This window comes from Orbicella franksi, chromosome 4 (genome assembly GCF_964199315.1).
Source record: "Orbicella franksi chromosome 4, jaOrbFran1.1, whole genome shotgun sequence".
In the NCBI taxonomy this organism is placed as follows: domain Eukaryota; kingdom Metazoa; phylum Cnidaria; class Anthozoa; order Scleractinia; family Merulinidae; genus Orbicella; species Orbicella franksi.
The window spans coordinates 12,002,465-12,014,767 of NC_138148.1; the positions used below are offsets into that span (position 1 = coordinate 12,002,465).

A 12,303-nucleotide genomic window follows, 5' to 3' on the forward strand; every position below is an offset into this window, starting at 1 on the left:
GCCTTTATGCTATAAACACTGCCGGGGGGTAAATAAAGGTTATTTATTTTTATTTTTGGTTAAACATCCTGAAATTTCATACGAGTCGTTCTTTTGTCGTACTGTTTTGTTTTTCTTTTCTAATTTGTTCAATTTTAAAACTTAATGAAAACAGGTAAATCGAAATCTAACACACATTAAAAAATAATAATACAGTAATTGTAATAATGGTTTAAAGGACGAGACGTGATGAACGTTCCACAAAAGCCCGAACTTTATGAAGAGCTCCAACGACACAACACTGCCTCAAATAACTAAAGTAATCCTTTCACAAGTCGTAAACGGTAACCGAAACTATCTTTAATTTAAAATACGAATAGAGATTTAACTGAAAAAAAAAAAAAATCTATATCGACCGGTTGTTTATTCTGTTTAAACAAGTACAAAGAAACTCCAGACGCTTTCCATTCCACCAAAAATTCCCAACCGAATTTTCAGCAAATTTCAGTGACAAATGCAAAACAGCATGTTCCAGGGTTTCCGGAATCGACGCATCACGTAGGCTTTTGTTACGCTATTAATTGGAATGAGGTCTTCATTTATTTATGGGGTCATGGTCACACCCCCATTTATACACAACATAGCATGATGAAATATTTATTAAAACTAACTCCTGAGTGCCTTAGGAATGATACGTGCCGATGCAAGAAACGGATTGAAGACGTTTGCCACCAGGGGAATGACAAACACTATTTTCGCTTTTGCAATATATTATCATTTGTCAAGAAGGAATGCATTGGAAGCTGGCGCTTGGCCCAGGCAAACGTGAATCAAAAGTTCAAACCTTTTAAAATTTCCAAGCAAAGGCCACGAAGTAAAGCACATCTTTTCTTTACCAATTAGGTTCTATCCACTGACTTAATTTTCGTCCCTCAGTCGGGCAGTATGGAAAGATTCTGCTCTATGTTCAAGTGTCATTTGCAATTCCTCGCTAGTTTCCATCGTTGGCGGGTAAGACAAATTAGATTTTGATACAGGTCTTAATCATCCAGACAAATTATTCACCAGACACACGGAACACCCGGAAGCCCGGATTTTTAAAAAGAAAAAAAAAATAATAATAATAATTCTAATAATGGTATGAAGGACGAGACGATGGACGTTCCACAAAAGCTGCTACTTTATACACCACACTGCCTAGGATAACTAAAATAATTTACTTTGTGGAATGGCAAGTCGTGGATAGTAACAGGTATTTCAAACTGATACTGATAGAGATTAAATTGACAAAAAAAACAACAACAACAACAAGAACAACGAGCCTCTATTTGTGGCTTCATTTTAAACAAGCACAAAGAAACTCTCGTTGTTTTCCTTTCGAAACATTCCCAATTGAGTTTCCAGCAGTTTTCGGAAACGAAAACAAAACAGCAGGGTGGCCCGACAAAAGACATAACGTAAGCTTTGATAAGTAATGGTAAATAATAGGACTGAGTGGAGTCCAATTCGGTCTGTCATCGTAAGAGTGGTAACAAAATCGGACGACCGCGCAGCGGGAGTCCGATATGTTCCTCACGAGTATGATTACAGATCGAATTGGACGACACTCATTAATATTAAAATTCATAAGGAAAATACAAAAGAAATTAATGCTTAATGACTGTCTTAATATCTGATGAAGACACGGCTAAACTTAACGTCCAATTTTCTAGGCCAAAATAAGCCCAAATCGTAAAATTAGTGCAAGAATGAGTTGATCTACATCAGAAGATTTTGAAGCCGTTCAATAAACTCGCGGGTCGTGTTTTGTCAAGTTTAAAACACGAGGCGTAGCCGATTGTTTAAAACACTCCCGCTCGTTTATTAAGCAGTACATATGCAATGCATGATAAAATATTAATCAAAACTATCTCCTGAGTGCCTTAGGAATGATACGTGCCGATGCAAGCAACCGATCGAAGCCGTCTGCACCTAAGGGAGTGATACATGTAAACACTAATTCCACTACCATTTATCAGCAAGGAAAAACTGGCGCTCGTACGCGTATCATTAACAGTCTAATAATCAACAATCTTTACACCTTTTAAAATTTCCAAGAAAATATCACTGCAAAAAAAGGTTTTGCTACGAATTAAAGCACATCTTTCCTTTACCAATTAGGTTCCCATTCACTGACTTAATTTTCAAACCTCAGGCGGTATGGAAAGATTCTGCTCTATGTTACAGGTTTCATTTTGCACTTCCTCGCTTCTTTCGATCGTTGGTACGATTTTAATACAGGTCTTAACTGTCCAGAAAATTAAAGTTATTCACTAACTAAAAAACACACGAGTCAATCCAAAACGCAGATGTGTTACATAGCGTTTACCGAAACCGGGACCACCCAGACAATGAAAAGCAATCAGATGGCAGAGCTGAAACAATAAATTCCAACATTTTCAAACCAGCCACTCAAATGTCCTATTTTTAAATCCAGCCAATCCAATGTCCGGTACAAAACAATGAAATCTCAACTTGTCGGTTATGATGCTTACGCGACTACTGGGTCGCTTATTAATAAATTGTAAAGCTCAAACTATTAGTACTTTCGCGTGCTCGAATTGAGTTGTATGCTACAATATCTATGGGTAGTTGGTGTAGAAAATACATGAAAAGAAAAGCTGCGTAAGAGTATCGTTCCTAAATATATATCGCCAGAGTGTGTGGTGTAGGGTTTGAATATTGTCGCAGCTAGTTACATGTAAAAGAAACCCTTCAAATGGTCTCGGGCTACGAAAGGTTTTATGGCGCCGTCTTTTGTTTTAGCCTGAGTGATTTTACACTCTGAGGCTTTGATAGTACAACGTGGAAAAAGATTTGTTTGAATTTTTGATGAAGATGTTATTCCAATACACGGATAACCCAGAAAGGGAGCTCAAACTCCGAAATGTACAGCTGCTGAGACTGTGGTGGATTTCACGGTCGCTGCATTAATGACAACCGCAAGCTGTGTGAAAATAGAAACACGCAGAGACAACAGGAGTGAAATTTATTGTGTAAAAAGTGTCAAAATTTATTCTTCTACGATTTTAAACGACAGCCGTAAAGATGATATTTTGTGTGGCCGTATGTTCGCAGTGGAAAACGGTCAATCTAATGAGTTTTATCACGGTTGTAAATGTAAAATCTTAAGTAAAGTAACACAATATTTTCTAACGCGAAATTTCTAAAGGTTTGAGCTTGACAATTTATTAACAAACATCGTAGTCGCGAGCTTCACAACGAGCAAGTTGAAATTTCATTATTTTGTACCGGACATTTGATTGGCTGGATTTGAAAATGTTGGAAGCTATTATCTCAGTTTTGCCATCTGATTAGTCTTCATTGTCTGGGTGGCCCCGCTTTCAGTAAACGCACTGTAAATTAATTATTTTTCTTTTTAAAGAAAGATTTCCTTCAAACACTGAAGCATCTAAACGAAAACCCCCCAGGTTTAATTTTTTAAAGTAAGCCATTGAAAATAATCCACAAATTTCTTAGGAGCCATTCTCTTGTTGTATTGTTGTGTTTTTCATTTTAAATTTCTTCTGTTTCAAAACTTTATCAGATGAAAACAATTTAACCACGAGATCTTAAATTTGAAACCCCAGCTGTTAGAGAGGAAACAATAATAATTTTAATTACTGAATAAGACGACGACACTCAACATTCAAGTAGACTTATTTATGAAACTATCACCTGCCCAAGTACCATAAAAGCCCTAAGACTATTACAGAGGTCGAACCATAACATCACTGTTTGACATCCTATCTTCGCTTTGCTGTTACCGTTCACTGTCTCATAGACAAGCTACTCTCGACTGATGGATGACATAGTTCTTCTTAGAGATCTCGAGGAAATACATAGGTTTTCTTTAACCTATAGACAAGAGACAACAAACGTGAGAATAGGATGCATGGGCACAAGGACAAGACCTCCTTTTTCGAGGTTAAATGTGTGGAGACCACAGGAGCAGGAGCCTGAGGCTTATGATGTGAGGGTTAATCTGGTTGACGCCATTGTCGAAGGCAAGTTTTATCCTATCTTTTTTAAGAAAGATATCTCCGTGTGAATAGCAATGGGAGTTTCAAAGTTAATTCTTACTGTGATTGTTTCGACTAGGTAGTGTCAGTGCTTTCCTATTGCCGGACGACGTACAGGAACATGAGCTCTGGCAGTTGGAGCCAGAAACACCAGTTCCAAAAGAACTAGTATTTACACTAACAACTGGAACAAGGGAAGTTAAAATCAGACCACTTTTTGGAACAACCACTCATCAGCAGTTTCGGAAGGTATGTCTAACTGATGGACTAAATTGCATGAACGTAGATATCACGTTTCTTGTATACAAACTGTATCTTCTGATCGTTTTTATTTCCCACTGAACTGAAAAGAAAAAAAGCCAAGACCTATTTCCAAATCTATATTCCTCTTAATAAAAGCTAACACACATAAAAAAATGAACAAAACAAAGCAAAATATTTCATATCAAGCCACTGTGGTCACCTTTGGTATAATGTAACAGAAACAACTTTCACGTTTGGAATTTTTATTTGCAATCTTCATTTAACGGCACTTGACACTGACATACTCGTTTACCGACGCAGATCGGGTACCGAGATTCATCACCCCCTCACCCCCCCCCCCCCCCCCCAGAATGAGATGTCTCACAATCTTGATATGAAGATACAATTGTTAGTTCTGATGCACTACCTTCGCTGATGAAGTGCGATTACATGGAATACATTTACGCACAGGCGTCGATTCCTGATAAAGGCAAATAAGACTACACATGAAAACGTTCTGTCATCCCGTGACAAAATAGCCACACTCGTTAGATTGCTCTGGATGTCTTTAATATATTTACATCTCTATGGTAGAATTGATTTATCTAACAAATCATTTCTCCTTTACCTGTTCCTTCTCTTATTTTAGATGTTAGGATGCCTTCATTGGGTCAAGGTTACGCCCAACTAGGAAGATGTGATGGCAACGAAGTAGCGTTGGTGACCTTTTCCCAAACATTGCTGTTTATAGACAACGCTAACCAATTTGTAATGCCCTTGGCTTTTACTAGTTAGGATGTCAATAGAATCACAGAAGTCATTAGAAGAAATAAGACTTGAGAGATTTATTTGTCTAATCGAACAATAACAAGCTGTGAGATTGAGTAATAGGGCAACACAAGAGATTGTAACTGTAGCTTAAAAATTCTTCGTGTTTATCTGTCATTGTAACTGCATGTAGGAAATCTAACAATCAAGAATGGATGACATAAATGTTCTACAAGTAGTGATGTTTTCTGTACTGAACTACTGAGTAAATTCTGACGTCTGGTTTTTTCTACCCTTTTAAATTATTCCCCTTCTGAGTTACTACCTCTTTCCTTCCATTCTAGAATTTCTAGCAATTGGGCGGGCACGAGCCAAAAAGCAGCCAAAACTCGATTTCTTTTAAAACAATTCGATCATTATATAATCACCTCTATCGTTGTCTTGTGTACCGAGAAGGACTCGACCTTCGTCAATCGAATTTATCGTCAAAACCTGTGTCGACCTTCATTCCATTGCCTTAAGAGCAAACCTTTGACTGATGATGTTGGTACCAATAGTTGTTCACAAATAAATAAATAAATCTTCATTTTCCAATAACCATTGTCATTGTACTTGGAAGCAATGCACCTCCAGAAACCGCAAGTTCTGACTTTCATATACCCCTTTTCATGCATAAGATGGGTCCTTACAACAATTCTTCGTTTTGGTTGAATTTTTGTGTCAGTTTGGGATTTTTGTCTGATAAATTTTGGGCACCTGATCTGGAGCATCCATACGTACAGTTCTCACGAGTCGACTATTTCCTTTTTTGAAAACAAAACAAAACAACAACAACAACAACTACAAAAACAAACCAGAATTTCTGGTTATTGTTATCATTGTTAGCTCGTCGGTCATCGTCTGTAGCAACAAAGCATTGTTAGAACAGTAGAACAGTAGAAAAGAAGATTGATTCACAAGCTTAGTACGGGAGGTCACGGACTGATTTTTTTACTTTTCGGCGCTAGTTAAATGAAAATCAAATTGGGCGCAAATCCGACTTTCAAACAAAAACGGAATTCAGTTATCATTTTTGTTGTCCAACGTCACACACGATATCAGTATTTGACGCGAAGAAAATGTCAGATATTTTCTGCCAGTAGGTATTGCAAATAACAAAAAAAAATCCTCAGAATTGACGATCAGTCAGACCAGGAAAGGATAGTGGAACGGACCCTGGATGTCTCAAGCCGTTAAAAGCATTTTCATTGTTAAAATAAACGCGGCATTCTATCAGAAATTTATCTGGGTACAATTTCGCTTGGTATGTTATTGTCTGTGGAACTTCCAAACTTGGAATTTTTTCATTTTCATCGGCAAAATGTAACTTTCCTGAAGTTCTGATATTTTTATGACATTTTTATTGACTTTGATTACTTGGACACATTTCAATGGTTTACGGACATGATTTTGGAGAAATTAAGGAATACAAGATGGCGTCAGATTGTACAACAATACTTAATTGTCAATTTCCACGATGCTATATTCCCATGTTGCTCATGCCAAGGAAGACATTTTTAGACGTACTATGCACACTCTAAGCTTCATTATTATTGGTTCAACATTCTGGAAGTTACGAGGGGGAGGCCGAATCCCTCCCGTTGGCCGTAAATGATCAAACTACTTAATTTATGATAAGGTCAGCCATCGCCAAAAATGCGATTCATCAAATAATTACGATTCTAATTTCGTTCTTTTAAAGCTTGTTCAAAATCCACGAACTTGTTTGATTACATGAAATGGAAAAAAAAAATTTTCTAAGTGTCTAGGTTTTTGGATTTCAGAAACTATTAAAAGGAAGAAGCATGCCAATTATCTTTGATTCTTCACTTGGCAGAGAATATTTGAGAGCAAAATTCCGATAAACATTAGCCACAACGTAACACTGAGGCAAAACTTGACAGAGCTTGAACCCGACGGAACACTGATACTGTTTGAGGGCGTTGAAGCCGATGAATCAGTGGACCTGCTTGAGCCCTGAAGACAAGCATCACGCTGACCAAAATCAGTGTATGTCTTGCCGCAAAGTTGCCCAGTTTGACATTCTTCATCACATTGCTCGATCCAACACTCATAGAGTTGAACAAGTAGTATTTGCGAAAGTTGGAGCTCCCTTGAGGTTTAAAAGTGTGCAACAAATCGTGAAGAGGCTGCGGGCTCACATCTTGTATATTGAGCACCGGATTCTCGTGAGCACCGGAAGCGAGCTCTTTACCTTGCTCTTGTTTCGGAATGCTGGGATGAAGTTTTGGAGGCGGATAATATCGAAACAGCTGTGAACGTCTTAGAATTGAAGATCCTTTCTCAAACTCATTAATATTTCATCAAGTTAGAACAAAGAAAATCACAACGGTGAAGGAGGTTTGGATACCCGGTCATAATTAGCATAGATTTTGACGATTTTACTTCTCCGTTTACTCCTTAGTTTTTGTTTCGATTGAGAAGATATATCAAACACTCGAGACAGTGTTTCATCGGCTATCCAAACACCTCGAATTTCGTCAAAAATACTCCGCTGCGCGTCGTATTTTCAACGCTCTTCACGGTATTTTGATATCCCGATGAAACACTGTCTCTCGTGTTTGATATATTACATCAAATATTAACAGATACATGCCATTACGAACGGTTACCTTGTCGTCGCGTGATCCAAGATGGATGACACCTCTTGTTAAATACATGCTACGAAACAAGTCTCGCATCTCGGTTCTACGCATTGATCAGCATCAAGAACTTAGTAGGAGGGTGTCAGAGGTTACTGGCGAAAACAGAGGGATGCTTCTGGAGGGCAAGACGGGGAGCAGAGAATGGTGGAAAAACGTAGACCTGATATCTCAACGCCGGCGATCCACAAACGTTTCACTAGATAGAGAGACCACTCAAGATTTGAATGAGTTTTTCGGTGAACTGTGTACGGACGACGATTACGTTGAGCCCACGTTCCTCGATATTGGTCCTGAAGTGGAAGTCCCGGAAATTAGTGAACGATATGTATGGAACACATTGAGTAGTCTAAAGAAGACTGCGACTGGTCCTGATCAAATTCCGTATTGGGTGTGGAAAGACCAAGCGGAGATCTTCACTCCAATTATTACAAGGCCCTGGAATTTGTCTCTCGCTATGCATTGCCAAAAGTTGATGTTCCAGTGGCGAGGGGGAACTTCCGGGGGATCAACGTAACCCCTGTCATTGCAAGAGCCCTGGAGAAAGCAGTGTACAAGATTCATGCTCAGCGGCCGGTAGAAGAACAGCTGTTAGATAGTTAATTCGCGTACAGAGAAGGATCGAGCTGCACGGATGCTCTGTTGCTTATCCAGAATAAGATCTGCAAGTTTCTTGATGATCCCAAGTGTAAAGCAGTGCGGTTGTTCGCGATGGATTTTAGCAAGGCCTTTGTCTCTTTGAGCCACAGACTCCTTGCTGAGAAACTTAAGAGTCTACCGCTTAACCCGTATATTATAAACTGGTGGTTAGGATTTTTGCGAGATAGAAAACAAAGAGTTATTTTCGGCAGTTCCGTTTGTAATTGGAAATCAGTAAACAAAGGCACAACCCAGGGTAGTGTTTCAGGGCCTTATTTGTTCAATATATTTCTGAACGATCTGGAGATTAAATTAGGGAACGAGGCACTTGGTTTTAAATATGCTGATGACTGTACGATTATTGCTCCGGTATATGGTGATATAGATCACTCTGCAGACTTAATAAATCAGTTTGTATGGTGGGCAGGCCAAAATAGAATGAATTCGAATTCTACAAAATGTAAAGAGCTTATTATGTATAAAAAACCACACACTGCCGAGGTATACAATAGTATTTTAGGCATACCACAGACTAATACAGTAACCATTCTAGGTCTCACATTTCAGCCGAACTTGCAAATTCAGCACTCATCTTAAAGAAAAGCTATGTAAAGCTAATAAATGCTTGTATGTCATCAGATGCCTCCTAAAAGAAGGATGTAGCCAAGCAGAAGTAGACCATTTATTCTCGTCCATAGTTTTACCTAATATTACTTACGCTTTATCTGTGTATGGGGCCTCCGAATCAGAGCTAACTATAGCCCAGCAGTTTTTAGATCGATGCTTTAAACGCAGTTATATATCCAAGAAATTAGAGATAGGTGAATTACTTAAAGCGCAAGATTATGGAATTTGTAGGAAGGTTTCTAATATCCCGAACCACCCTCTTAGAGCTAATTTCCCTTTGACTAAGATCACAAGATACAACCTAAGGAATAAATCTTCTGCAATGCCCGCCATTCATTCGGACCGTTTCAAGAATACATTCTTTAATAGGATAGTTTTTAAGTATAATGTGGCTTTGTAAATAGTGTACTTTTTGTATTCGATTTTTGTATTTGTTTCTATGTATATATCTATCTTATTTAGAGACATATTTTACCCCATTAACATTGTCACATTTAAATGTAACATAAGATATGTAATTTTATCTCTTGAACAATAAAGACACTTTATTTATTGAAATCTTTAGTGGCTTTGCATTCTGCTAGCCAATCAGGTTTGTCCATCAAGTTGGCTAGCATCAGGTTTAAAAAGTATTGTCAAACGTTCTGTTGAGGGGAAGAGAGAAAAAAAGGCCGGATAAGGATGAATGAGGATTCACAAAACGTAAATGCTTTAACTCCTGGAGAGGACTGCAGCTAGATTTGAGAATTCACGGTAACTTGAAGTTCGCTTGTCAGCGGTTTATTAAGGTTGCAGATGAGCACGAACATTTTACGGCATGTTTAAATTAATCTCCATCCGCTCACCTGACGGTCCGTCCATTCATCTATTCACCCAGCCTTTCCATCATTATTTTGGACGTTCGGTTACTCAGTCATACATTCAGTCAGCTAACTCATTAAAAATACTTCCACTTTTCTTATTAGCAAGTTCGACGCTTTCAAAGGGACAAGACTTCATACCTTGACATGTGAAGTATTGCCGCCGTATTTATAAAGACGGACACCAGGATTGTTGTAACCAACTGTCGGCAGTACCTTCTTCCAAGGCGTTACGGCTGGACACAGGAAAAGAAAACTTCGTGGAACTTCTACGGAATAGGTTCAAATCAAATATGTTAATCCTCGCACATACACGCAAACCCATACCTCCATCGTGCATGGTACAAATATTAAATAGATATACCTCGGCCTGCTCTACAAGATTACATATTTTGATGATCATTAAGTCGGCCATCTTGAATCCGTCATCTTGGATTTCGCTATTTTCTCAGAAAGTCAGAAAATAACTTGCACTGAGGGAAAATCATCCAAAAATGTACTCGAATGCAAAACGCTAGTAATTTTGTAGGATGACAGAGTAAATCGTCGTTGGCATTTAACCCCCTTCCCAAAGGTCAAAGGTTTAGAATTCTTCTTTTGATAGTGACAGGCTTTTCTAGTTTCAAAGAGATGAAAATTTCCAACCGGGATGAAAGTTTTCCCATATGAACACTCCAGTCCGGGTAACAAGGGCGAAACATTTTTCACAAAGTAGCTTCGCTTTCGCAACATAGGCGGCCAAAATGGCATAATTTTTGCTCTCTATGTATTTTCACTTCAGAAGTGAATAATCTTTATTAGTAAAGTAAGAGTCAACAAAGCTACAGTAGTCGAGAAGGATACAACTTTTCATGTCACAATTTTGGTTTTGTTTCTTGAATTTCATCTCGGTGGACCGGGCTGAAATTTCCCCTGACTGACATCACAATTTGTCCCGGTTACCAAGCTCATATGAAGAGGCCTTTAGAATTGAAATTTCAGTTGTTTTAAATGTTGTCATCAGATCCCTTTCAATCGACAAAACGTGCCGATAAAGCACTGTAATTCAGCATTACCCGCTTATATCTCGCGGTAAAAACCTACAGGGGAAGGAAATGCTCAATGATTTATCGAATTTCGTCATAACAGCACAGGCCGGGAACGAGACACGTAGCGCAAAGCTGACTGTAATCACTAAGCGCAAATAGAAAAGACAAGATGCTTTCCTCTTGGCGCCAGAGAAGTTTTCAAAACAGTTTAAATTTACAGACGTCTTTCTTTTACTGCCCAAATCTTAAGTCGACCAGAAGAATAAGAAAATATGTCTCTGCTAATTGCTTTTGAGTACCATGTAGTTGAATAGTAATTGTTTATATTCCAGCTGTTTCTGTAGGTGGAAGGAACCGGTTTTTCCACTTGCGACATGAAACAAAGTCACAAAAAAGTTGAATGTAATGGCGGGAAAAAAAAATCAATACTCTTAAAATCACTTGCGTGTATATTGTGGAGACCATGGAAAGCTTCCAGAAAATAAGCAAGAAAATGATGGAGGTTGTTTTGAATATTAAACATTAAATCGTTTTATAATAATTTTATTTATCACTTTTTTGCTTGTCGAAAAAAAAGTGAATACTGTTCGTTCAAATCTACATAAAACGCCGGATGCCTCGGTTTTACTTAAACGTGCGGTACTGAAGCAGATGTGACGCAAATGGATTTTCTTGTTATCAATATAGAAAATCTTTAGAGAAGGTTATCTCGTAAGCTAAATTGTCGGGTTATCTCGGACAGATATGTAATCGTTATCTTAAGAACCTTTGTTGCCTAATTTATTGTTTAAAATTTCTGTTTTTATGAAAGAAAACCTTTTATTTAACAGTGTAAATGCCCCTTAAGTGGTATGTCAACATGACGGAAGCCCCACTTTTAATACATCGTGGATCATTTGTTTCTAATGTTTGAGTGCTCATTAATAATAATGTTTACTATGATCCTTTTGCCTCATCACTTAACGAGGGTAGTATTTTTTAACTTAAACTCTAAGCGTTAATTTTCACAATTACGCCAAGTTCTTCGAAAATAAGTTTGTACTCGAGCACTTACAATATTGAACAGAATGAGAAATAAAATCACCTCACAAATGTTAACAATTCCTTAAATTTATATTTTTTGCGTTATCAGGATGTGTAGCTTCTCTCAATGACATAAAGTGTAGGCCCTATCATACCAAACATGCGGGAACTACACCAAACACTGGTACTTACATTCTCGTTTCCAAAGGCCGCCTTCCTTTTGGTCAGCACTGCGTGAAATGGCATGTATAAGGAGGTATAATGAACCCGTATACATAATGTGTACGGAGAGGTATAATGATGTATACTGAAGTATATGTATAAGGTCTGTATAATGATCAGTATACGTCTGTATCCTTAGACTAATGTACAC

The 12,303-nt window shown here is 38.0% G+C and overlaps 1 pseudogene across 1 annotated transcript in view; it reads left to right on the forward strand.

The window, feature by feature from the left end:
* Positions 1 to 12,303, forward strand: part of LOC145484635 (uncharacterized) — a 198,198-nt pseudogene that overhangs the window by 45,811 nt on the left and 140,084 nt on the right. The gene's annotated exons all lie outside the window — the stretch shown is intronic.